This window comes from Dreissena polymorpha, chromosome 4, assembly GCF_020536995.1.
Source record: "Dreissena polymorpha isolate Duluth1 chromosome 4, UMN_Dpol_1.0, whole genome shotgun sequence".
Taxonomy (NCBI): Eukaryota; Metazoa; Mollusca; class Bivalvia; order Myida; family Dreissenidae; genus Dreissena; species Dreissena polymorpha.
In genome coordinates, this window is record NC_068358.1 from 41,141,835 (window position 1) to 41,166,840 (window position 25,006).

General features: G+C 39.6%; 3 protein-coding genes and 1 long non-coding RNA gene across 9 annotated transcripts in view; 1 reads left to right on the top strand and 3 right to left on the bottom strand.

Moving 5' to 3' along the window:
- The window catches only part of LOC127879174 (anaphase-promoting complex subunit 10-like), a 160,325-nt gene extending 159,557 nt beyond the window's left edge, over nt 1–768 (bottom strand). The window contains exon 1 of the mRNA XM_052425866.1: nt 557–768. The gene's annotated coding sequence lies outside the window, so the exon portion shown is untranslated. The remainder of the gene's footprint in view (nt 1–556) is intronic.
- Nucleotides 1–25,006, bottom strand: part of LOC127879166 (tyrosine-protein kinase JAK2-like) — a 487,084-nt gene that overhangs the window by 137,305 nt on the left and 324,773 nt on the right. The window lies entirely within an intron of this gene.
- LOC127879179 (uncharacterized) overlaps nt 1–25,006 on the top strand; it is a 299,024-nt gene that overhangs the window by 37,338 nt on the left and 236,680 nt on the right. The gene's annotated exons all lie outside the window — the stretch shown is intronic.
- Nucleotides 1–25,006, bottom strand: part of LOC127879175 (anaphase-promoting complex subunit 10-like) — a 305,930-nt gene that overhangs the window by 36,497 nt on the left and 244,427 nt on the right. The gene's annotated exons all lie outside the window — the stretch shown is intronic.

Below are 25,006 nucleotides of genomic sequence, written 5' to 3' on the forward strand. Positions count from 1 at the left end.
TTCGCGGTGATTCGCGGTGTCCACCTTATGGAAAACGGCCCCCGCGAATATTTGATCTGAACACCCATCGCGGGGGTCGTTTGGTAAGTGAACACCGTAAAATGAACACCGCAACGAGTGGCGTTTGTCAAAGTACACGTTGCCTGTACTGTATGAGGGAAAGTTTAAAAACAATTAAACAGTATATATTTTTTAATGACTGGGGGATTTTCTTTTAGAGTCATAGCTCACCAAATGACGTCTTTTGACCCTGTTTTTCTTTGAGTTATAACGCACCACAGAACGTCAACTGACACGTTAAATTAAAAAAAAATCAATGTCGGGAGGGGACACCCCTCCCAAACCACCCCTATCAGCCCGGGGCGCCTGACAAAAATCCTGTGGAAAGCACTGCATTTATATTTACTAAATGAGCCCCCCCCCCTCTAGATACAGGAAAATTAATAACAATATGAAACAGTAGTTTTACAATATAAAGGAGTCAATCTTTTAAGGGGGCAGCAATTACATCTCTGAATAAGGATATAAACATTAAAAGGCATGTCCGGATACTTACAAAGTCCGATTATAGTTCACATATAGATTCTTCAAAATGTAAACCGTCTGCGAGGTATAATTCTCTATATACCCATTAAACTTACTGTATAAACACTTAACGTGTGATAATATGAAACATTAACTATTACTATTGACAGTGCAATTTAACTGAGATGACCAATAGAACAGTTTGTAAGTTAATGTTTGTTGTTGTTGTTTAATCGCTTTAGGTCAAACCGGTCAACAAATACAATATGTCAAAACGGTTTATTTTCCGATGCTAAGACATATTTATGGGTTGCTTCTTATATCACGTTCGCAAATTTCGGGAATCAGACAACGCTCATATTTGACAACACTTTTTTGAATGACAATGCAAAAAGGTGTTATGTTTTGCATGTATTTAACGACTCCAAGTAACAATTGAATTCCAGTCGTAAGTTAACGGATTTATTTTTGTCCCGAAAAAAACAAAGGTGGTTGATGTAGACAATATGTCTGAAAATACAAAATAATTGAAAACTAAGAACATCCTTTAAAATTGGAAAAATCTAGGTTTTAAGCTGCAAACCATAAGCTTCCTAATATGTGTATTAAGTAACTAATTATATGTTCCTAAACTTAAAAGTGGTGAAAACACAAAAATGTAGGGTACGTAAACAATGAGTACGAAACCATAGAAATTGAACATGGTCACATTTACAGGAGAAAAATGAATTTATTTATATTAACTTTGTATAGAATGAAACATTATTAACATTAAAATCTAAACTTACAGTGGAAAAAAGTCTAGCAAACGAGGATTATCAAATTTGATGATTACGCGCGCGAGGCGCATTGTATTGAGTAACCAGGATAAGCTTCTCAGAAAAATAAAGGCTACATTACACCAGATCTTTTGAAAAACAAATGCATTCCAATACACTCCCCACCTGATATCGAAGATATCACACAAAATGAAATTTAAGATAAAATATTGGAACACAATGAAAGGTTTTAACAATGAAACTACAATATACATGATATTGTCAATAACAATAGCGTTAGGTGAATTTATGCCAATCACTTAATCATTAATGTGTCTCAAAAACCAGAAAATATACTATTATCTTTCATTAACTGAAAATAAAGTTAAAAAAAACATCTTGTAGAAATGGAAACATACTACACAGTAAAGCATAAGACATAAAATGGGAAACATACTACACAGTAAAGCATAAGACATAAAATGCTATACACATAGACAATGTACATGAAACTGGACAAAACACTCAAGATGATGTTCATATCAAGTTAATAATTGCTTATACATGTTCAAACCAATTCGCACACATCCTTGGAATAAAACTGTAGTTCAGTCAATCAACCTGATGAGCTCAGTAATTGGTCTGACGAAGTTCGAAGTCTTCCCATCTTGCACGACACGCACTTCCACAGACCGGACCTTGCCGTCTTCGCTAGGATAGAAGCTCTCAATCACACCCAGTGGCCAACGATTCCGATGCAACTCATGATCTCTGAGGATAACGACATCTCCAGCTCGCACATATTCTTCCTCCAGCTGCCATTTCTGTCTTTTCTGCAAGCACTGTAGGTAACCCTGTTTCCAACGTTTCCAGAACGTGTTTGACAAAACCTGCACATACTTCCATTGAGAAGAGTATATCTCTTTCAAACTCTCTGTGGTGATAAGTCCGCTAAGCTGACACGGTTTCTGCGTAAGAAGTAAAGCAGGAGTCATGACTTCTGGTACTTCTGGGTCGTAGGATATCTGGGCTATAGGTCGTGAGTTGATTAAAGTACAGACTTCATACATGAACGTAGAGAGTACTTCATGTGTTAATGCTCTACCATGGTTTCCAAGTAGCATAGAGTCCAGAACTCTTCTTGCAATACCTATTAGACGTTCCCATGAACCTCCCATATGCGACGCATGAGGAGGGTTGAATCTCCAAATTATCTTGTTGTCTTTAGATGCGTGACCACAGGATCCTTTTCAACACATATAGCTTGGGCACCAAGGTCATCAAGTGCGCCAATAAAATTGGTTCCCCTGTCCGACCGAATTTCCTGTATTGGACCTCTAAGCGCAACAAATCTACGAAGAAAGTTAATGAAGGCAGAACTGCTAATGTCCTCTACCAATTCGATATGAACAGCCCTTGTGAACTGACACGAGTATAGTACAGCCCACCTCTTACTTTCAGCTTGTCCACCTCGTGTCTTGCGGGTCGTCACGTGCCACGGACCGAACACATCAACACCAACACAAGTAAAGGGCGCTGTGGGCGTGACTCTGTCTGCTGGGAGTTCGGCCATTTGCTGTTGTTGGAACGTTCCGCGAAGTTTCCGACAAGTGACGCAAGCGTGTATTATACAAGAAACTAATCTTTTGCCCCCAATGACCCAATATCCATGGCTGCGAATAGAGGCCTCTGTTATGGTTCTTCCCTGGTGTTGAACCTTTTCATGAAAGTGTCGCGTTATTAGTGCAGCGACGTGACATATTATAGGGTGCTTAAGTGTGTTTTCCACGGGTGACCTTCTGATCCGACCACCTACACGAAGAATCCCATCCCCGTCCAGAAAGGGTGTGAGCTGAATTATTTCACTATTTGACAGTATCTTCTCTCCACATTTAAGGGACAACAGCTCTTCTTCAAACGCTGCTCTTTGGGTCGACTTAATAACAAATTGCTCGGCTTCTCTGAGCACTTCTACGCGATCGACAGCGACAATACCATCCCTTTTGCGCAATCAACATACTCTTTAAGAAAGCAGATGGCCTTTACAAGAGATTTCCAAGTTGAGAATCGTTCAAACCTTGAGGTTAAGTTTTCTTTAACCTTGGTAGCTTTTACATTCAAAGAGCGACGGATTTCACAGTCATTCTCTTCATCCACAAGCTCGAATGCTGTATTGTTCTCGTTGTAACAAGAGTCCCTTTGATTCGACAGGGTTGTTCCAAAGATCCATATACTTCTTGTCAGCTCATCAGGAGAAGTCAAAGGTCTGGTTACCAAATCCGCTGGATTGTTTTGCATGGCCACGTACTGCCACTGCTGTGAGCTAGATAGTTTGAGGACAATGTCAACTCGGTTGGCAACATATGTGTAGAAGCGACGTTTTCGATTATGAATGTATCCCAAAACGACTCTACTGTCTGTGTGGTACAAGAAATTCTCCAAGGAAATACTCAATTGGTCTGCAATTACGTTTGCTAATTCTGTGGCAAGAACAGCGGCGCACAGTTCTAGTCTAGGAAGAGTGGTGCCCCCAACTGGAGTCAGTTTGGATTTACCCATGATGAAACCAACTTCTTCCTTTGAACCAAATAAGGCTCTCATATATGCGACTGCAGAGATCGCCTTTTCGGATGCATCTGAGAACACATCCACCTTATATGAATCTGCGTAGCTCAAATCGTTTAGTAAGAACATTCTTCGAATGCGAATTCTTCAGTAGATTTAAGTAACTCCTTCCAAAGTTTCCATTTTTTCTCAAGATGATCAGGCAACCTTTCATCCTACATGCCTGAACCATGAGCTGTGATCTCACGAGCAAGAATTTTACCTTGAATAGTGATTGGGCTTAGAAAACCAAGTGGGTCAAAAATGCTGCTAACAGCAGTGATTACACCGCGCTTGGTGAACGGCGTATTAGGTATGTTGAGGTTGAAACTAAACAGATCTTCACTGATATTCCAGGACAAACCAAGACTGGCCTGAATGGGAAGATCATCGGCAAAGATGTCCAGCGACGACACACTTTTTGCTCTGTCTTCTGCTGGGAAGGCAGCCATTACTTCAATTGAGTTCGAAACTATTTTTTGAAGTTTAATGTTTGCGGTCTTAAGTGCTTGTTGTGTCATTCCTATCAACCTAATAGCTTCTTCTGAGGTAACGCAGGAAGTCAATCCGTCATCAACATAGAAGTCGTTTTCAGAAAACCTCTTAATTTCTGTTTCAGCATCTTCTACTGTCTTACGAAGACCATACGTAGCTACAGATGGAGAGGGAGTGTTTCCAAAAACATGTACTGTCATGCGGTACTCAGTCAGTGGTTTAGATGGATCATTAGACTCATACCAAAAGAACCTCAGGAAGTCTCTATGAGTCTCCTCAACCAAAAAACAGTAAAACATCTGTTGGATGTCGCACATGATGGCAACTGAATTGCGCCTGAATCTCAGCAGAACTCCAAGCAAGTTGTTGGTGAAGTTCGGACCAGACAGAAGCACTGCATTAAAAGAGCTGCTATTGAAAACCACTGAAGAGTCGAAAACACCTCTGATTTTGTCAGGTTTCCGTGGATGGTACACGCCAAAGAGGGGTAAATACCAGGTTTCTGTCCCATGTTGTAATGCAGGAGCCTTTTCAGCTGCACCTGATTTGAAGATCTGATCCATAAACTCGACCATGTGGCGCTGTTTTGTAAGATTCTTCTTTAAAGAATTGTCGAGAATCTGAGCCCTTTTGTACACCTGGATCCTGTTATAAGGCAATCGGGGCCTTGGTTCGACGAATGGAAGTGGGGCTTTCCAATGTCCACTGCCATCCTTCGTCATACTTTCATTCATAATCTGTAGGAAATCAATATCTTCCCGCGATAAACCGATTTTGTCATCTTCGCTTGTTGTTTTAAACACATCCTTGCCAAGACTATCGTCCAAGAAGCCATGATCAAGTTGTTCTTTAAGAGCCAGATCACTTTTGCATGGGGCAAACAATGAAGGACGACCATTTGTAACATGAGTCTTGAAAGTGTTTATGGAAGCAGGTTGGTGAACTTTGCCTAGGCACTCTTCGCCCACAAAAACCCATCCTAAGTGGAGACGCAAATGGTTCACCCTTCCGCCCTACCACCTGTTCCTTAACAGGATGTGCTTCGAGCGTATACCTTCCAATGATCAAACCAATTTCAGCCTATTCGTCCAAAGGTGGTATACAACTAGTGAGGCCATTGAGATGAGGGTAATGGTGAGTTATTTCTGGTGTGGGAATTTCAGATCGATCATTTGGAATGTCACATTCGACGACATTGTTCAATGTCAGTTCACTATTACCATCGGCAGAACTTATGTACATCTCTGGAACAATGCGTGCATTGATGACCGTACTTCCACCACAAGAGTTGAGTGTGTAACTTTGCACCGGCCTAGTCACTCCAAGTTCGACTAAATGAGCTGGACTAGGTAAAGTTCTGTTGCTTTGATCATCATGCATGGCATAGACAAACACTTGCTGGTCTGGGTTTATATGCAACTAAACAAGCATAGTCTTTGAACAGGAAGTCTGAAGACTGAAGTCACCACAAAATGACGTGCATAACGCTGAAATTTTACTTGACTTATCAGCTGTCTGCTTCCTACTATTATGCTGTTGTTTTAGCAATGTTGAACTTCTTACTTCGCCATGCATGGCCGTAGCGTGCGATCTGTCCTTACAAATTTTGCATGTAACATCTTTCTGGCATCTGCAAAATGAATGCTCATCAGTCTCACAGCAACGGGAGCAAATATTGTTTTTGTTTTTTCGTAATAATTTTTTCCTTTCCTGCAATGATTTTTGTCGGAAGAGTCTACAGGCATTCAAAGGATGTCCCACTCCGTGCAAAATGCACTTTTTCTTCCTTTCCGACTTTGAATCACTCATTTCAGTTTTCTTGACATTTCATAAAATTCCTGTTATTAGTCGATGTCCCAGCTCTAGTTGAACCTGTGGCATTCGTCCTGGTTGCAAAAGACCGTTCCATTGAGCCAACAATGTGATCTTGCGAAGGGATCACAAGGCCTGGATCGTTGCAACGTGAACACATCTCAGAGAGAAATTCGGTGAACACACAGAAGGGTGGATAAACCACATTGTTATTTAGTTTATGTTTGGCTGCTCTATCTATCCACTTGTTCTGAATGAATTGTGGCAGCTTCAGTAAGACTGAATTCACACCGACCGACGTGTCAAAATACCCTAACAGTGCCTTATAGCTTTCGTCTTGCTTCAAAGATTCAATTTCTGTAACGATATCTAACAATTCATACATTCGTGCTTGTTCATTGTTATTGTTTATTTTGGGTACACGAGCCAGCTTTTCTCTGACAGATGCCTCAACCATTTCTGGCCTTCCATAACGTTCATTTTATCTATTCCATATTTGCTGTATTGCCCTGGCAGGATTAAATGCATTAGCCACTCGGACACTGTTTGCTTGGATAGAAGATTTGGGTCCCAACTATTCAATGACCAAGTCGAGTTCTTCATATAGACCCATTCCAAGTTCAGCAACTATACCCTGAAAGCTGGCTTTCCATATTGGGTAAGATCCAGGCTGATCATTAAAGCTTGAGAAACGTGCCATAAGTAACTCTTTCTTGATCAGGTATTTGGAAAAGTCTGACACAAATGGCGCATCTGTTACACCCTTAGCGTTTTGCACCTGATAAGAAGACATAACCTGTTCAAAAGGTAAGTGGCTACCAGGAAAAGGCGTAGACTGCAGCTGAGGCGCAGACTGCAACTGAGGCGCAGACTGCAACTGAGGTGTAGACTGCAGCTGAGGCGTAGACTGCGGCTGAGTGGTAGTAGACTGCAGCTGAGGCGTAGACTGCGGCTGAGGCATAGACTGCGGCTGAGGCATAGACTGTGGCTGAGGCATAGACTGCAGCTGAGGCGTAGACTGCAGCCAAGGCGTAGACTGCAGCTGAGGCGTAGACTGCAGCTGAGGCGTAGACTGCAGCTAAGGCGAAGACTGCAGCTGAGGGGTAGACTGCGGCTGAGGCATAGGCTGCGGCTTAGACTGCGGCCAAGGCGTAGACTGCAGCTTAGGCATGGACTGCGATTGAGGCGCAGACTGCAGCTGAGGCGTAGACTGCAGCCAATGCGTAGACTGCGGCTGAGGCGTCGACTGCATGTGAGGCGTAGACTGCGGCTGAGGCGTAGACTGCGGCTGAAGCGTACACTGCAGCCAAGGCGTAGACTGCGGCTGAGGCGTAGACTGCGGCTGAAGCGTAGACTGCAGCCAAGGCGTAGTCTGCGGCTGATGTGCAGACTGCGGCTTAGGTGTAGACTGCAGCTGAAGCGTAGACTGCAGCTGAGGCGTAGCTGGCGGCTGAAGCGTAGACTGCAGCAAAGGCGTCGACTGCAGATGAGGCGTAGACTGCGGCTGAGGTGTAGACTGCAGCAAAGGCGTAGACTGCAGCTGAGGCGCAGATTGCAGACAAGGCGTAGACTGCAGCTGAGGCGTAGACAGTGGCTGAGGCGTAGACTGCAGCAAAGGCGTAGATTGCAGCTGAGGCGCAGACTGCAGACAAGGTGTAGACTGCAGCTGAGGCGTAGACTGCGGCTGAGGCGTAGACTGCAGGTAAGGCTGAGGCGTAGACTGCGGCTGAAGCGTAGACTGCAGCCAAGGCGTTGTCTGCGGCTGATGTGCAGACTGCGGCTGAGGTGTAGACTGCAGCAAAGGCGTAGACTGCAGCTGAGGCGCAGATTGCAGACAAGGCGTAGAGTGCAGCTGAGGCGTAGACAGTGGCTGAGGCGTAGACTGCAGCAAAGGCGTAGACTGCAGCTGAGGCGCAGACTGCAGACAAGGTGTAGACTGCAGCTGAGGCGTAGACTGCGGCTGAGGCGTAGACTGCAGGTAAGGCTTAGGCGTAGACTGCGGCTGAAGCGTAGACTGCAGCCAAGGCGTTGTCTGCGGCTGATGTGCAGACTGCGGCTGAGGTGTAGACTGCAGCTGAGGCGTAGACTGCAGCTGAGGCGTAGCCTGCGGCTGAAGCTTAGACTGCAGCAAAGGCGTCAACTGCAGATGAGGCGTAGACTGCAGCTGCGGCGTAGACTGGAGCAAAGGCGTAGACTGCATCTGAGGCGCAGATTGCAGACAAGGCGTAGACTTCAGCTGAGGCGTAGACTGCAGCTGAGGTGTAGACTGCGGACGAAGCTTAGACTGCAACCAAGGCATAGACTGCAGCAGAGGAATAGACTGCGGCTGAGACGTAGACAGCGACTGAGGCGTAGACTGCAGCTGAGGCGCAGACTGAAGATGAGACGTAGACTGCAGCTTGAGCGCAGACTGCAGCGGAGGCATAGACTGCACCTGAGGCATAGACTGCAGCTGAAGCGTAGACTGCGGCTTAGGCGTAGACTGCAGCTGAAGCGTAGACTGCGGCTGAGGCGTAGATTGCGTCTGAGGCATAGACTGAAGCTGAGGCGTAGATTGTGGATGAGACGTAGACTGCGGCTGAAGTGTAGACTGCAACCAAGGCACAGACTGCAGCTGAGGAGTAGACTGCGGCTGAGACGTTGACAGCGACTGAGGCGTCGACTGCAGCTGAGGCGCAGACTGACTCACAAATAGCACCCCAAAATGAAAGTGTGTAATTCCGAACGTCCAGCTGTCAGAAATGAATGAAGGCGATTTTCGGTCGATTGTTCACACTTAAACAAGAACTTTGCTATAAACTCCACGTACGTTTGTCATTTACTCAGTTTGCCATCGAACTACGTCGTTCTTTGGTAACGGCACAACAAAAAATACTCAGAAAAAGTAGAAAATACACCAAATATAATATTTTATGTTCGAACTGAATCCATTTTATTGATGGAACGCGGTAAATTTTTATCTTGTTATCGATTGGTTGAATAAGTCGTAAATTATAGAACAAGTTTACCAATTTTATTTTCAACCAATGGAAATGTCTTCTGTCCGTTACACCGATTTCTGCCTCAAAATGATGGTCGTGAAAGTGAAAGTACACTAAATTTGTTGTTTCTTCTGAATTTCCGACTTTTTATCGTTCAACTGGGACTTAAGAACGCCGTAGTTTGAAGACAAACGTAGTAAATGAAAAACATTCGTGGACTTTACAGCAATGTTCTTATTTTATTGTGAAAAATCGACCGAAAGTCGCCTTCATTAAATACTGACAGCTGGACGTTCGGAATTACACACTTTCATTTTGGGGTGCTCTTTGTGAAACTTTAGGCTGTTTTGGACATACTTGGACGATTTTCATCAAATAAAAGGTGTTTTATCATAGATGGACCCTTCCTGTTGGCAACCACAACGACATGTGTGTGCATTGTTTGATCGTTTATGCTGTTGCATTGTGTTATTCAATACACCTGTGAAATCATCGTTGGTAACTTTACTCTTATTATATATATGAGGACCAAATTTTTTTTTCAAGTACCTGTGGAGTAACCACGATATTAAAAGCTTCCCAGAAAAATAAAGGCTACATTACACCAGATCTTTTGAAAAACAAATGCATTCCAATACAATGTAACATCTTATAACGGCCCTTTACCAAGTTTGTGTCGACATTGTGACCGTTTACGGGCTTTTTTTGTTTCCATTAAACGATTAGCGTGAAAACTTTTTTTATCTGAAATTGCCAGGCCTAGACATTTGGTATTTGGCTAGTAACACAGTGTGGTGGTTCTCGACCAATTATGTTAAAATCATGCCAAATTGGGTAAACATTGGTAATGGGAGTTGCTTGTTTGAAACACAGTGGACACCTTAAAAACTTCTCACCTGAAATCGCAATGGTGGGTTTGGTATTTGGCATGTAACATGGTCCACTATGAAGGTATTTATAAGATGCCTCAGGGGTCAACATTGGTCCGGCTGTAAGAGTTACTTGTTACCCTTATATTTAACAGTGAACGCTTTATAAATCTCACATAAAACCGCAAGGCTAAGATATTTGGTATTAAGCATGCACCGTCGTAAGGTGGTTCTCAATAAAGTTCGTTTAAACCATGCTCCAGATGTCAAACTTGGCCCAACCTTTTTCCCATTTATGAATATACCGGTAGTGACAACTTAATTTTTTTCTCTAAATCCACAAGATGAAAAGGTTTGGTATTTCGAATGGAGGTCCTTGCCAGGTTATTTAAAATCAATTCCTTAGGATAAACATTTCTTCCACCATGAGGGTTACTTATTTCCATTTTATGTAAATACTGAAAAACAATTATTCTGAAGCCACAATGAAGAGGTTTGATATTTGCCTTGGCAAGTTATTTTCCTAATCATGTCCCTGTGGGTCAAAAATGGGACCACACCCTGCGGGTAACACGTTTTAATGAAATTTAAAAAATGGTTGCGGTCAGTTTAAAAGGTCTACCAGGGGGGCACTCTGGAAGTCGCGTGTCATAATTATGAAACTTTGTCGGAAAAATTGTTCTAATGATATCTCGATCAAGTTCGAAAATGGTTTCAGAAATTTCATAAAATTGGTTAAGATAAATTCGCTGCGAAGAATATTTGTGATATTTAGATAACCATACACTGGTATTATGTATATATATATATATATATATATATATATATATATATATATATATATATATATATATATATATATATACGAATATTGCATGGGCAGTTGGCTCTAAAAGATAAACGTATGTTATAAATCGATATAGCATGCTTATGTTTACGCGTTTGTTCTCATCGGTATTGCGTTATTGAAAAAACATAAATTGACAGTATCGGATCGAATATCTAACAGAAAGCTTTATGAATAAGTACTAATAAATAATGTAAAAGTGTTATTATAAATATATATTAAATGTAAACTAAATATAAATTATAACATATTTAAAGTTATAAAAATTTGTATAGACGTGAATATTACCTGAAATTAAGAACCATCTTATAAATTATATGCTTATTAAGTGATGTAAAGCGAATGTATAGTTGGTGACTTGGAAAGAAGTGATATCAGACGAGTCTGATATGACGTACATAAGGGCGACTGCCAATCCTTTTCCTAAGCCATATCGGACGAGTCTTATATCGCATGATATCAAAAGTCACCAGTCATATAGAGAATAACAGGTTACTGCCTGATCTTTTTATAATATATTAGGCAAGGCTTAGAATAATATAACGGCGAGGCTTACCGATCCGTTATTTTATTCGTTCCGAGCCTGATATATTAAAAAAAGATCAGGCAGTAACCAGTTTTTCTGTTTATCATACCTCTACGTCCTAAATTTTAAAGAAATATAAGAAAAAATCGCTAAAAAGCTACAGTTTTAGCGGGAAAGAATTGGACTTTGTTGTTTGACGTTTTAATAATGAAGTCATGAGCACGCGCGCTTAATATTTGTAAAAAATGGTTTTTTTTTTGCTGTTTGTGTTGCATTTTGATTTTAAAATATATTACATCTTGGTATCAAATTGTTTGTTTTGTTGAATCTGGTTCGATTTTACTAAAAATGATTACTTTATAGTTGATTCCGAGAAATATGACCATCCTCCACACATGACTGATATAAGAACTTCCTGTTGATCATGATATAAATATATATATCAGGCAACGTTATACCAGGCAGATATCAATGCGGTGGTATGATAAATATGCTTATTATGCCAATTGATTTCATTAAAAAAAGTATGTTTTACGATTACCAGAGGGGGTAATCACGTGATAAACAAGATGGCGACGTCCTTGCCGAGGCAGGTATTTTTCGTCGTTTTATACCCTTTATAACTTGTAATATTTTTTTTTATTCCGCTCACTTTCCAGCCATATTAGGAAGAAAGTTACTGGCTTTTATTTCATAGTAATATTCTCTCTATATCTCGACTTTACTTGGTGCGAAATTTCTTAGCGGGATGACCTAATTAGGGCTCCACTAAGAAAATTTGCGCGGAGTAAAGTCGAGATATAAAGCGAATTTTAATACGAAATAAACGCTAATCACCTTTTTACTGATATGGCTGGAAAGTGAGCGTCATTTAAAAAATAAACAGAAGTAATAAAGGGTATAAAACGGCGAAAAATAACTTTCTCGGTATGGACGTCGCCATCTTGACTATCACGTGATTACCCCCTCTGGATTACGCCCTTTAATCTATTAACACATACAGACAGCAATCTTCAGACTACATGAACGTTTCAGTTCATAAGTATAAAATTTAAAAACTCAGCAAAAACACAAAATAAACATTGCTGTGTTGTTGTTTTATTTAATTGTAATTCAACGATCTTCAAATAACAAGATTAAATATACAACGATTACTGCGGTTACGCAGTGGTAGTTATATGTGATCACAGCCGAGTCACAGTCGTCGAGCTTATCAGAAATGTGTCAGCGCATACTGTGATATCTCGACTGAAGATATCAATTTCTGAGTGTTATGTTATTCAAAAAATTATGCTTTGCGATCCCTTATTTATTCTCTGTGACACGGTTGACATGAGCTTGCACCATCGGCGAAGAAATTGAAATTGAATATGTCACTGGTGACGGTGTGGGGCTTCCAAGACACGGTGTTGCCTCCGCCTGCGCTGCAGCACTCCTCATTGCTCATATTCACGTGGAACGCGTCAATACACTGACCCGTCGACTGTTTCATGGAAGCCCAACACACACCGCCACAAAAAAAGACCAATTTTGCTTTTTTATTTTTTAATTTAGCTTTTCTACGACGAACATTGTTGCATCAATATATGTTCGTTAAATATTGTGCAATGTATGATTGTTTGCCTAGTATGTAATATACAAATTTTAAGAAATAGAGGTGTTTACAAATAAGTTTACATAACTTCATTGACTTTAAGAAAGCTTTCGACCGCGTGTGGCATGATGGCCTAAGGCTTGTTATGAGAGGATTCAACATTGACGAAGGAGTGGTGCTAGTAATAAGGAGTCGGCTGTTATTAAGGTTGTTAGTTAATAGCAGCAGCTGATGTGCTGCACGCATCTATGTGTGTATTTCGGAGTTCATTTACAGGCCCCGCAGCGTCTTCGCGAATGGATCTATTGGCTGATCTGCCCCTGTGAAATTTAAGGAGGGCTGTGTCACGCGATTTTAATGTAACACGCAGTGGACTATTTTTGGTATGAAAAAAAATGTTATATACAGTATACTCTTCCGCGCCATGATCTTATTCTTGACGCGGATGCGGGTTGAGTGTGAGTTGGCAAACTGTAGTACCCTGCACACCGATTTTCAAAAAACACTATTTACATTAGTTGCTCTTGTGAACAACTAAAATGATATTATAGTAGTTCGAATAGCATTTAGTAATTTACAAAGGAGTGTCTATTTGTTAGTACACATATAGTATGGTATAATTAGTTTGACGTCCTAGTGATTTATTTCTATAACATATACGTAATTGAATAAATAATGAATATGGGGCACCTGAGGTTTTATCGTTGCATTCTTGCAGAAACATGTGCATTAGTGAAGTGCGAACTTAAAACACCAGACCCATATAGATGCAGGATCAACACGGACCATTTCCAACACGATCCGGCATGTGAACCGTGTAGCCGCCATGGCTACTTGCATGTCCTGGAAATTCCGGTAATATCCCTAGGGCTCTGGGAGGACGACACGGCAGTTTTGGGAAGTTCCGTGTTGATCCGTTACGATGGAAGCATCCGGGATTATTATGAAATGTCCGTGTTGCTGCCGTATTGGGTCAGGGGACAGCCGTATTTATGCCTTGGTTGTCCGTGTGTGTCCTTGACAGTCCGGGAACTCATTTCAGTAGAACACGTTTTTTTTAATATATAGAATAGGTGGTTAGTGTGTTAAATGGGGAAAATTCATCATGCAAGGCTGAGCCCGATAAATTTCCTTAATCCAAGACAATTACCATCGTGTCTGTTTATCCCGATGCTTCCATTTTGTGATTTTATTTTTTATTTCAAGCTTTTCTTGTCATGGATAAAAATTATAACGTCGATTTAACTCAATAGCAACCGTAATTAGGGAGTTCCAGAATGTGAGTTAGGCAGTAACGTTTGAATTAACCGCGTACCGTAATAATTCAATGTTTTCGGACACTCTAAGTTTTCGGACACCCCTTTTTTAGCAAAAATATTTTTTTTTTCGTGACTCTTAATTTTCGGACACACGAGTTTTCGTCCATAATTAATGTCTCTAAGTTTTCGGACAGTATATTTTACAGCGCTATTTTGCCAAATTTCGGTCCTGTTTCGATATCTAATGACACTTCGATCATGGGGTTTTACAACCAGATTAACATCATAAAACACAGCAGGTGCATGCTGAGGGCAACGGACCATTACATTTGCGTTTTGGGTGGATAACCTTGTAAACCGGTATTAAACAATGGTTTCGCCCGATAGCATTTGAATTGATGCCGATAGCATTTGAATTGATGCCGTTTTAAGGAAGCAGTATGTTTAATATTATATATCTTTGTTCCATTTAATTTCAGGTAATAGGTAGCAAAGCTGTGTGGTTGTATTTATTGAAAAGCAGAGAACGAAGAGTACAACACAATAAATTATTGCACATTTATTTATTGCTTTTATTTCAATTTACCGGTAATATTAGACCAACAAACAAAACACATCCGGTACATACCGGTAATGACATTCATTTTCATTAATGTTGAGCATAATTATGGTGAATGACATTTATAGATAATACAAATTCCTTATGAACATTACAACTTCTGAAAAAATTTTGTATTGAAATAAAAACGCATGTTACTACTACCGGAACATGTAAGAACAATTCTTTTGAAGGATTGAATGAGTCTTTTCCTAAACTCAGAGCCCCGTTTCTTTGACATTTTCTCGATCTCACGAGAGATCAGCTCCGCGATCGGCACGTCATCGTCCGCGTAATCGTCAACCTCCGGCTCCTCGTCGTCGTCGGAATCAGCTGCGGGCGTTTCAACAGCGTCTTTGCGGATGAGACTGTCTTCTTGGCCACTCAACATATTCGAAATTCCGCATGCCTTGAAGCTGCGGCGGACGAGGTCGGGTTTTCCCTTAATGTAATCCGTGGCCGACGCAAGCCATCAGACTTCTTCTTTACTGGCCGCTTTGATCGTTCACCGGTCCCGACAACCTTCGCGGACTCTTCCTTCATAAATGTCCCCCAGGATTTGCGCAGTTCGGCCTGGAAAAATATTAATATTATACTGGTACGCGTTTTTTAATATTGCGGTAATTTTTATTAATAAAAAAATGTATGAATAACTTGTACCGGTATTTTAATAATGATACACGTACGGGTATTATCGGTATCATGTTAAATGAAAGGCATGCATAAAGGATATATTTAGCGCCAATAGTCTAATAACGGAATGGTAACGGTGAATTATTAAGATGTCGATACAAATGCTGCATACAAGAATACTCCAAATACTTAGTACGCTTATTAAATAATTCTTAATGTGAGCATTACCTTGAAGGGTTTGTTTACGGAGACATCGAGTGGCTGCAGTTTTGATGTGCAGCCACCCGGAATCACTGCCGGTACGACGTTCGCCTTTCGCATGGCCTTCTTCACTGCTTCCGTCTTGTGCCCTGCGAAACTGTCAAGCACGAGAAGACAGCGGTCCTTCTCAGTGTATGGCACGAGAATCTCTTTGACCCATCGGATCATAAGCGCTTCGTCCATCCACCCTTTCCGCTGCACACACACAAGCCACCCAGGTGGAGGTGTAAGCTTCAGCTCTCTCAATCCCTTGAATATTACCATTGGTGGTAGTACAGCTCCACTTGCAGCGACGGCCAGAACAACTGTCATATGGCGCTTCTCAGACCCAGTTGTTCGTATGCGGATCGATTTCTTCCCCTTCGTTTCAAGCGTCTTGCCGGGGACAATGTCAAAATACACTGGAGTTTCGTCAATATTGACGATAAACATGTCGTCGTAGTCATCGCGCTCCCTCTGACGCCGGACAAAATCGTGGAAGGAAGCAATCTTCTCCTCCAGGTCTACTAGGAGTCTCTGAGCCATTGACGTTTTGGCTCGTAAGACCAGGTCGTGTCTGTTCATGAATCTGGTGGCCCAACAGCGGCTGGCTCTGAATGTAGGGTTTTCCGGCGTCACAAGATCGCGCGCACGGATGTACAGATCGTTGATCGTAACAGCCAGCTGCAACTCCCTCTGCTCCAACACGAACCCGATAAGCTTCTCTTCAATAGCCATCCCATAAGACAGGGGACGGCCCGTCTTCTCGAGATGGCCCCGCTTGTCCCGTGGTATCGCGTCGAAGTTCATCGTTTTCCAACTGCCCAAAGTAGATTTCGGTATCTTGTAGGTGCGGCTGGCCTGACGGATGCCATGCATGTCTGCATACCGCAAGACCTCTTGCTTCTCTTCCAAAGAGTAGGTCTTATAATGACCACGAACTGCTCGGGAGCTCGTGGTCACTTCGCCCTCGCGGTTCTGCACCGAACAGTCTTCGACAACAAAATCCGCGTTTATACTTCCGGTATCATCACGTGCCGGTACTGTACTGCTAATTTCACTAGTAACCGGTAAATCCAATGTAGAGCACGGATCACTAGTTAAATCCAACGTGCCGGTAAAGCACTGATCACTGGCACTTAAATCCAACAATGCACGCTTGCTCGCAGAACAGGTAGAAAATCCGGGTCTCTTAGGTCGCCCAACAGGCCTCTTTGGTGTAGACCTAGGTAAGGGCGACGTCTTCCATGCTTGCGGAAGTGCATCCTCAGCGGTTGAAAACCGCTTCACAAACTTATCCATAATTAAAAGTGCACGTGAACAATTATATTGCTAAAATAACATTCGAAGTCTCAGAATAATTTGAATGATGGAATTTATCAAACAGATTAAAGCTACCGGTAATATACCGGTAATGCAGATTAAACGTCGATTGGATCGTAATAATTCACCAATCAGATTAAAGAAATCAGTAATTAAACGTTAAAAGCCATAGTGGAACAACAGAATAATGTCAATTAGTGCCAATTATGATAATCTTAAACAACTTTCTTTTGAAAATAAGCGTTATGACAATTACCAGGCGTAGTGCCAATTAACAGTTCAATTATCTACCGCAATGGTACTACCCCTTCTCAGTAAAATAACTGTGATAAATACTTAACGCTTCAAAGTGTGATGCACCATATTACAAGTTTTACGAACAATGGAAGGTGTTAGACAACAACTATCGGAAATAAACAAACAAAGAATTCATATGTTCCTTTTTTTATTGCGTAAATTACAGGTTCAAACTAGCGAGTATCGGTACATCACATGCTCACCTTTGAACTCGTTGGTCAAAGTATAACCTTGAAGTAACTTTCTGTAAAATAAATTAAGCATTTAAAATAATTTAAAATGCAGTGCAAACATATATGCATGTAATTTATACTATACGGCATGGTATTTTACAAGCACGTGCTAATATCGGTAGTCGTCGATACAATTGACGCTATTTTCGGATACTTTAATTTTCGACTCTAAGTTTTCGGACACCGGTATTTTTTGAATATTTTTCGTATCTAAGTTTTCGGACACGAAAAAAACACAATTATTTTTAAGTGTCCGAAAACATAGAGTAATTACGGTATCACTTAGTTTATCCCACACCCCTTTATCCGGCATTAAACATGGCAGTTTTGACAGAATAAAAATAATATCATGTAATAAAAAAAAGAACAAAAACAAATCACATGAGTAATATAAATGTATTCTCTCACTTCATGATGATCTGCACCTCTCACTCGCTATGTGAGGCGTCAGGAACACAAAGTTTTGTATTAGGAAGTTTAGCCTATCAGCCATGTCTTTTGTTGCCGAGTCTCTCTTCTTGTCTAACTGTCCTGATGCCCTCGTATCTGGTCTTCGACTTAGGCCCAGACTCCAGATTAAGCTCTGCTGCATTTGAATTCCAGACGTCTGTATCCTTTGCCTTGTTTTTGTATTTCCCCTTGCCCGTCGTGTACAACATACACATGTAGGGTTCACATTTAGCCAATCGGCCATGTTGACCCCCTGTTCCTGTATAAGGGCGAGTGGTGTCTTCTTTTTGGCGTCAGTTTTCGTGGATGCTTGAAGATCTACTTGTGCAGCTGATGGTGATCTTGAGCTTGTTTCTTCTGATATTCATTGGTAGCGGATAGTGCTCGTGAAAATCGTTTGGGAATTGGAAGGCATTTTACGTTTAAGCCATGTACACGAAAATACCAGGTTACACCATCGAAATCTGATTGCATAATTACGGAATCACCGTAAGTGTGCGTGTGTATTTCGCCCCTTCCGACTGCATTATGTGACCAGGAGTGTGACCCAGCATTTATATCTAAATAATTTACGTCATTCACAAAAAAATGTCACCGGAGTGATTGTTTTGGGGAGACCGTCAACGCTTGAAAATACCGAAATACCTACGGATCGTCCCGGATTTTCATCCGTGACTGCATTGTCCATCCGTGTTTGATATTGGACTGGGGTTTTACAAAACGCGATACAGGGCGTTCCGAAGTCTATTTTCGGGACACTTGGTACTTCTAGTTTAGGTGACAAATGCAACGTATGCGGAACGGATGGTAAACAGTACAAGAACGAGTGCATGCTGCGAAAAAATCAACTTCCAGACTGGTTTAAACACACATTAATATCGATTAATATGTCGAAATTAGAATTGCATTAAAATAATGATACTAAAAAGGAGATTAATTTAATTTTCATAGTTACTCGCCCTTGAGTCGATATTGCCATTGAGTCTTACATTTTGATCTTTGTAGTTTTCAAAGATCAGTTTTTTTAGCATGATTTGTGACGTTATACCGAATACTTTACCCTTCATACTCAAAATAAATGATATTTCGAAATAAGATAAATATTATCTCACGTTGAATTTGGATTCGTTACAGTATAAATAACTTCTGGTGACGGAAAATTCAGAATTTTCATTTATCGATTATCTTTATACCATCGGCATTTTGGTAAGATACGTTTCACAGCATTCACAAATGACTTTACATTGAAAAATTGACCTTATTCTATAAATCTGAAAGGTAATTTTCAGTGGTTCGCTCTGTTGTATAGGTTTTTCAGTAACAAATGAATTACAACTCAATTAGCCCTTGAGGCGAATGCAACTCGCGCTTACGGCGAACATGAGTTTATGTACTGGCAGAGGCATACGGATGATAATTAACAACACATTCATTCCAATTAACATGACTCAATCTATAAAGAATCTCATAGCTCACAAACAACAAAGATCGCATAATGTTTTATCTTTGTATTTTTGTATTTTTCGTTGTAACCCCCAGTGATACAAATGCTTCCGTTGTTGTAAAGGTTGGATAGACATTACAAGTGATCATGTCTTTTTTCCTCTCTTTATAACTTATTTTCGTCAACATGTTGACAAAAGAATGAACTTATAAAATAAAAACAGGACTGTTACTGTGCAATTTGCATTGATATAATTATAGGAAATGGATAACCAAATAAATGCTGAATACAAATCTGTGTCCGGGTTAAGGGCAAAAGTGTCCGACTTATGGGCAAATTCAGTGGGTATTGTAAATCAACTATTTTATAATGAACATTAGCTGGGAATCAAATAATTATTTGTAAAATAGAATCCAATGATATGATAGTTAAGCCTGCGTAATATGAGTACCGGCTTCCCAGTGGGCATCCAACGTTGCTGCAACGTTGTATTTAAGTTGCATTAGAACGTTGCAATTTGGTTGTACGAAGGGTCCAAATAAAAGTTTTCCCGACGTTTTTTTTAAAACGTTGCTGCAACGTTGTGTTTAGGTCGCATTAAAACGCAGTATTTTTAAATTCTATTTTTTTTAATAATATAACAATTTAAAACTAGCTTCTGCCAACCGTTCTTTCGATTATTATCGGCAGTTTTGGAACATTATCGAGTTCGTTTCATACAAACAACCATTATTTGATGTCTGGAGAAAGTTACCTGAAACGCTCCCCGAGTGGGAATCGAACCCACCAACTCCCGATCACTAGGCAGATACCTTATCCAATACACCACGGCGACTTTTGAATGTTACAGACAAAAATGTTGACTATTAATTTTTGGTTGAAACTTTGAAACTAGATTCTACCATTTTAATGCATAACACAACTTAAGCAATATATTTTATCCGGCGATTTTGAGTTAAAGTTTATATTTAGCATCGTTTAGTTTAAGCCACAGGTGGTTAGCGTGTGGCTATGATATTAATTAGAGAAAACATCATTTTGAATGATAAATAATCATATTATAACGAAAAATTAACTTTTCTGAAAAAAAAAATTCACTATCAAATATATATATATAACAAGGTATGCAACTCAAAATCACCCCAAAACGAGGTGCATCGCTTTGAACAGCCATATCTTCATCAATTGTGCAGCGATTTTCACGTTCTCGGTCTTACTCAACGCAGAAATGAATTGCCTTTCTGGAAATGTATATGTCTTGCAATATTTTTTACAAATGCTGGGTCAACTTTTAAGAAATAACACGATACACAACTCGTATGACCCAGTTTACACTGATCAGGCAGTATTTAAGACTGAAGTCTTCACAGAGTAAAGGGCATCTTCCCTGCAAAGTTCATGTACCTCGATACCATAATTCAATAAAACGTATGAAACAATATTATTACCGTGCTTGTCGTTACATTATGCATCAAAACTAACTGTCCAGCACCGTTTGAAACCTTTGTTTACATACATTTCAACTAACTGACATTTTAAACACACGAGTGATTTCATGGGTCCAATGCGAAGGTGTGTCTTTACAACTGGAGATTTCATTCATGAATACTGCCTGATCATTGTCAACTGGGTCAAGCGAATTGTGTATCGTGTTATTTCTAAAAATTTGACCCAGCATGTGTAGTAATATAACAAGATATATACATTTCCAGAAAGGAAATTTATTTCTGCGTTGAATAAGACCGGTTTCATGAAAATCGCTGCAAAATTGTTGAATTTATGGCTTTTTAAAGCGATGCACCCCGTTTTCGAATGATTTTGAGTTGCATAACTTGTTATATATATATTTGATTGTGAAAACATTTTTTTTTTCAGAAAAGTTAATTTTTCCTCATAATATGATTATATATCATTCAAAATGATGTTTTCACTAATTAATATCATAGCCAAACGCTAACCACCTGTGGTTCAAGCAACTGATTTGTAAAATTAAAAAAAAATAATTTCTAAAATGTACAAGAAATCATATGCATGAACTCTATTATTATAAAGTACGATTCCTACTCGGGGAGCGTTTCATTATTCCCTCTGTAGACACCAAGTACTGGTTCTTTCTAGGAAACGGACTCGACAGTGTGCATATCTGCCGTTATTACTCGAAAGAGCGGTTGGCAGTAAATAGTTTGTTTATTTTTTTCATATTATTAAAAAAAAAGAAATACTACGTTTGAATGCAACCTAAATACAACGTTGCAGTAACGTTGGAAAAAAACGTTGAAGCAACGTTGGAAAAAAACATCGGGAAAACTTTCATATAGTCCATTGGTACAACCAAACTGCAACGATCGAATGCAACATAAATACAACGTTGCAGCAACGTTGGAAAAAAACGTTGCAGCAACGTTGGAAAAAAAACGTCGGGAAAACTTTCATATAGACCATTGGTACAACCAAACTGCAATGTTCGAATGCAACCTAAATACAACGTTGCAGCAACGTTGGATGCCCACTGGGAAACTGCAGCGTTTGAATGCAACCTAAATACAACGTTGCAGCAACGTTGGAAAAAAACGTTGCAGCAAAGTTGGAAATAAACGTCGGGAAAACTTTCATATACACCATTGTAACAACCAAACTGCAACGTTTGATGAAACGTCCGGGTAATGTTTTGTATGCAACGTTGTGGCAACGTTCGGTAATGGTTGCCGACGTTGCGACCTAAATATTACGTTGCAGCAACGTTCGCACAACGTTTGATGCCCGCTGGGTTTGATCACAAAGCTTTGTATAAAAGACCTTTAGAAAATCCCAGAAATCGATTATTCTCGGATTACCTCCCCTCGCGCCGCCATCTTGGTACTGAAGAACAATGCAGTGACCTATATGTTTGTATAGGTCCCTGAACAATAAAACAAAGTGACGCGATTTTATTAAATATATTTGAAGATTAAGATGATTTCCGTTATCGATACAATAATCATATAACCGTTCGTATTTTTTAAATAAATATTTTTATCAGGTCCATCTGCATTGTTTAAGAGTCATAAAACCAGAGACGAAAATCTACGACTCTGATAAAACTCAGCATGAATTAGGCCTTTGTTATCATTTGACATGTTATTAGAAGTTTACGCATGGTATCTTATCTTAATAACAGCATCTACACATGTGGAGATTTATGGTGTCACAGACATACTAATTAACACTTTTAAAGGGGCCTTTTCACGTTTGGGTAAATTGACAAAAGTTGTTTCAGATTCGCAAATGTTCGGTTTTGTTATGATATTTGTGAGGAGACAGTAATACTGAACATTTACCATGCTCTAGAATAGCCAGTATATGCATATTTTGACAATTTAAAAACCTGAAAATTATAAAGCGTTGCAACGCGAAACGAATTAATAATTTGGAGATTTCTGTTGTTGTCGTTATATTTTGTATACCTACAAGGCTTTGTTATATATAGTATAAAATGCGTCTAATTTTGTATCTGGAAGGATGGCCGAGAGGTCTAAATAGGAGACTTTTTACCCCAGGTCTCCAGGGGTCAGTGGTTCGAGCCCTGCTGAGGGTTACCTTTTTTCTTTTTTAAATTTTATTCTTAATTTTTTATTGGAGAATTTAGATCCAATGTTTACATTTATCAATATAAAGCATTTAATGACAAACTTCAAAAAATGCCAAAATCTGTGAAAAGGTCCCTTTAATCCACTATGGGGACATCGTCTCCCACTGATGGAATGCTTACGTTCCTCAATCGCAGATGGCGTTTCTTTTACCATTAATTAATTAAATTAAATTGACAATCCGTAATAACCGACGAAAAACATCACTGCGTTCGTGTTTTAATAGTTTATTTTTAATCTTAACTGTATAGTGAACATTTAAGAAAGAAATTAATACGTTGACGGAATGTAGCGAACATTATTCGGACTACCGGTATTTAAGTTAACGTATGACTACATATGTTTCATGTTGAGAATTGTTATGGTAAATTTAGATTGCATTAAGAAATTAAGAAAAGCAAACAAACAAATAAGTAAATATTTAGAACAAGACAAAACATAGTTTGTTCAGGCTACAGACTTTGATTCTAACATTAGAATGGTATTTAAATGATAAAATACAAATACATTTATAAGCAAAAGCATATATTCACTTTTCAATTAAACAACCTGCCATGTTCTGACATCTTACACATTTTCGCGAATTCCCTTGACTAGTACATTTAAAATCACGAAATATTTTCCGGTTAGTGATTTTTGTTTGAGAGCGATTTTAAATACATATATTAATAAAAAAACAACAAAGTTATAAACTAAACCATATCCTTTTTAATGAGAAAAGTTTGCCACTACATGAAATCTTATGGAGTTTCGCTTATAAATATTTCCGGACCAATTTTAGTTAAAATCACAAATTATATTTCGGCTAAAGCTTTTACATAACCTTAAAAATGAAACTTTAATAAGAAGTATTATTAAAAAATTAATAAATCTTTAGAAAAACAAAGATATGTACTATTGAATAAAAAAGTCTGTCTCGGTATTGAATCAAATACATTTTCTTAATGAGTATATCCGGAACTATATACTTTTTTATAACGAAATAATTTTTTTTTTATTAAAGGCAGATATCTGATTTTCAACGAAATTGTATATCTCGGTCATTAATCCTTCAAAATTTCGCTAATAAACATCTCCGGAATTTGTAACTTTAAAAATCACAAAGTTTACTTCAGACTTTATATGCGGAAATAACCTTTATAATTATCTTCGAATAATAAAATTCAATAAAGAAATAATTGTGTTTTAAGCAAAAGGCATAACTGTAAGGATTTCTTACAAGAATACAGCAAATTAGGCCTTAAACATTACGTGAAAAATTTGACATATAACAGCGTTCTACATGTCACCCCTGTAGAACGCTGTTATTTGTCAAATTTTTCAGTACCAAAATTGCGGCGGGGGTCACGTGATAGCCAATATGGCGGCGGTCAATTTATCGATTCTGGGATTGTCTATAACAACTTGGCAACTGCCTATGGTCCCTTGCAACTTTTAGAGGCCCCATTAGACCGTGACAAATTATTGTTTTACCAACTTACTTAGCCTAATCTAATGACTTTACAAAGCTTATTATTTTATATCAAAGTTATATTTTGATTAAAGGCTTGACATTGTCTTACCAAGTGACAAAGAAGTTAAATCAAATGGGCACTAGGATTCTAGTAAGCACAAAGCCCACAAGGGGCCTGTGGCATGGGCCCCAAAAGTTTCATTGCCTATGGGCCGCCACGGGGCTTAATCGGGCTTTGAGTGGTGGGGTGCTGGCAAGCGGGTGGTGTCTAACAGGTGGTCTTTCTTGCATGGAAAAACTTGATTAAATTTGGATGAAGAAAGCTTGCATGGGATCTGGGTTGGTATTATATTTGATGCTAGTGGGGTCAAGGTCAAATTAACTGTTGCTCAAAATAAAAAAGATGTTTTCTGCCAATTAATTTTGCACTAACCACTAT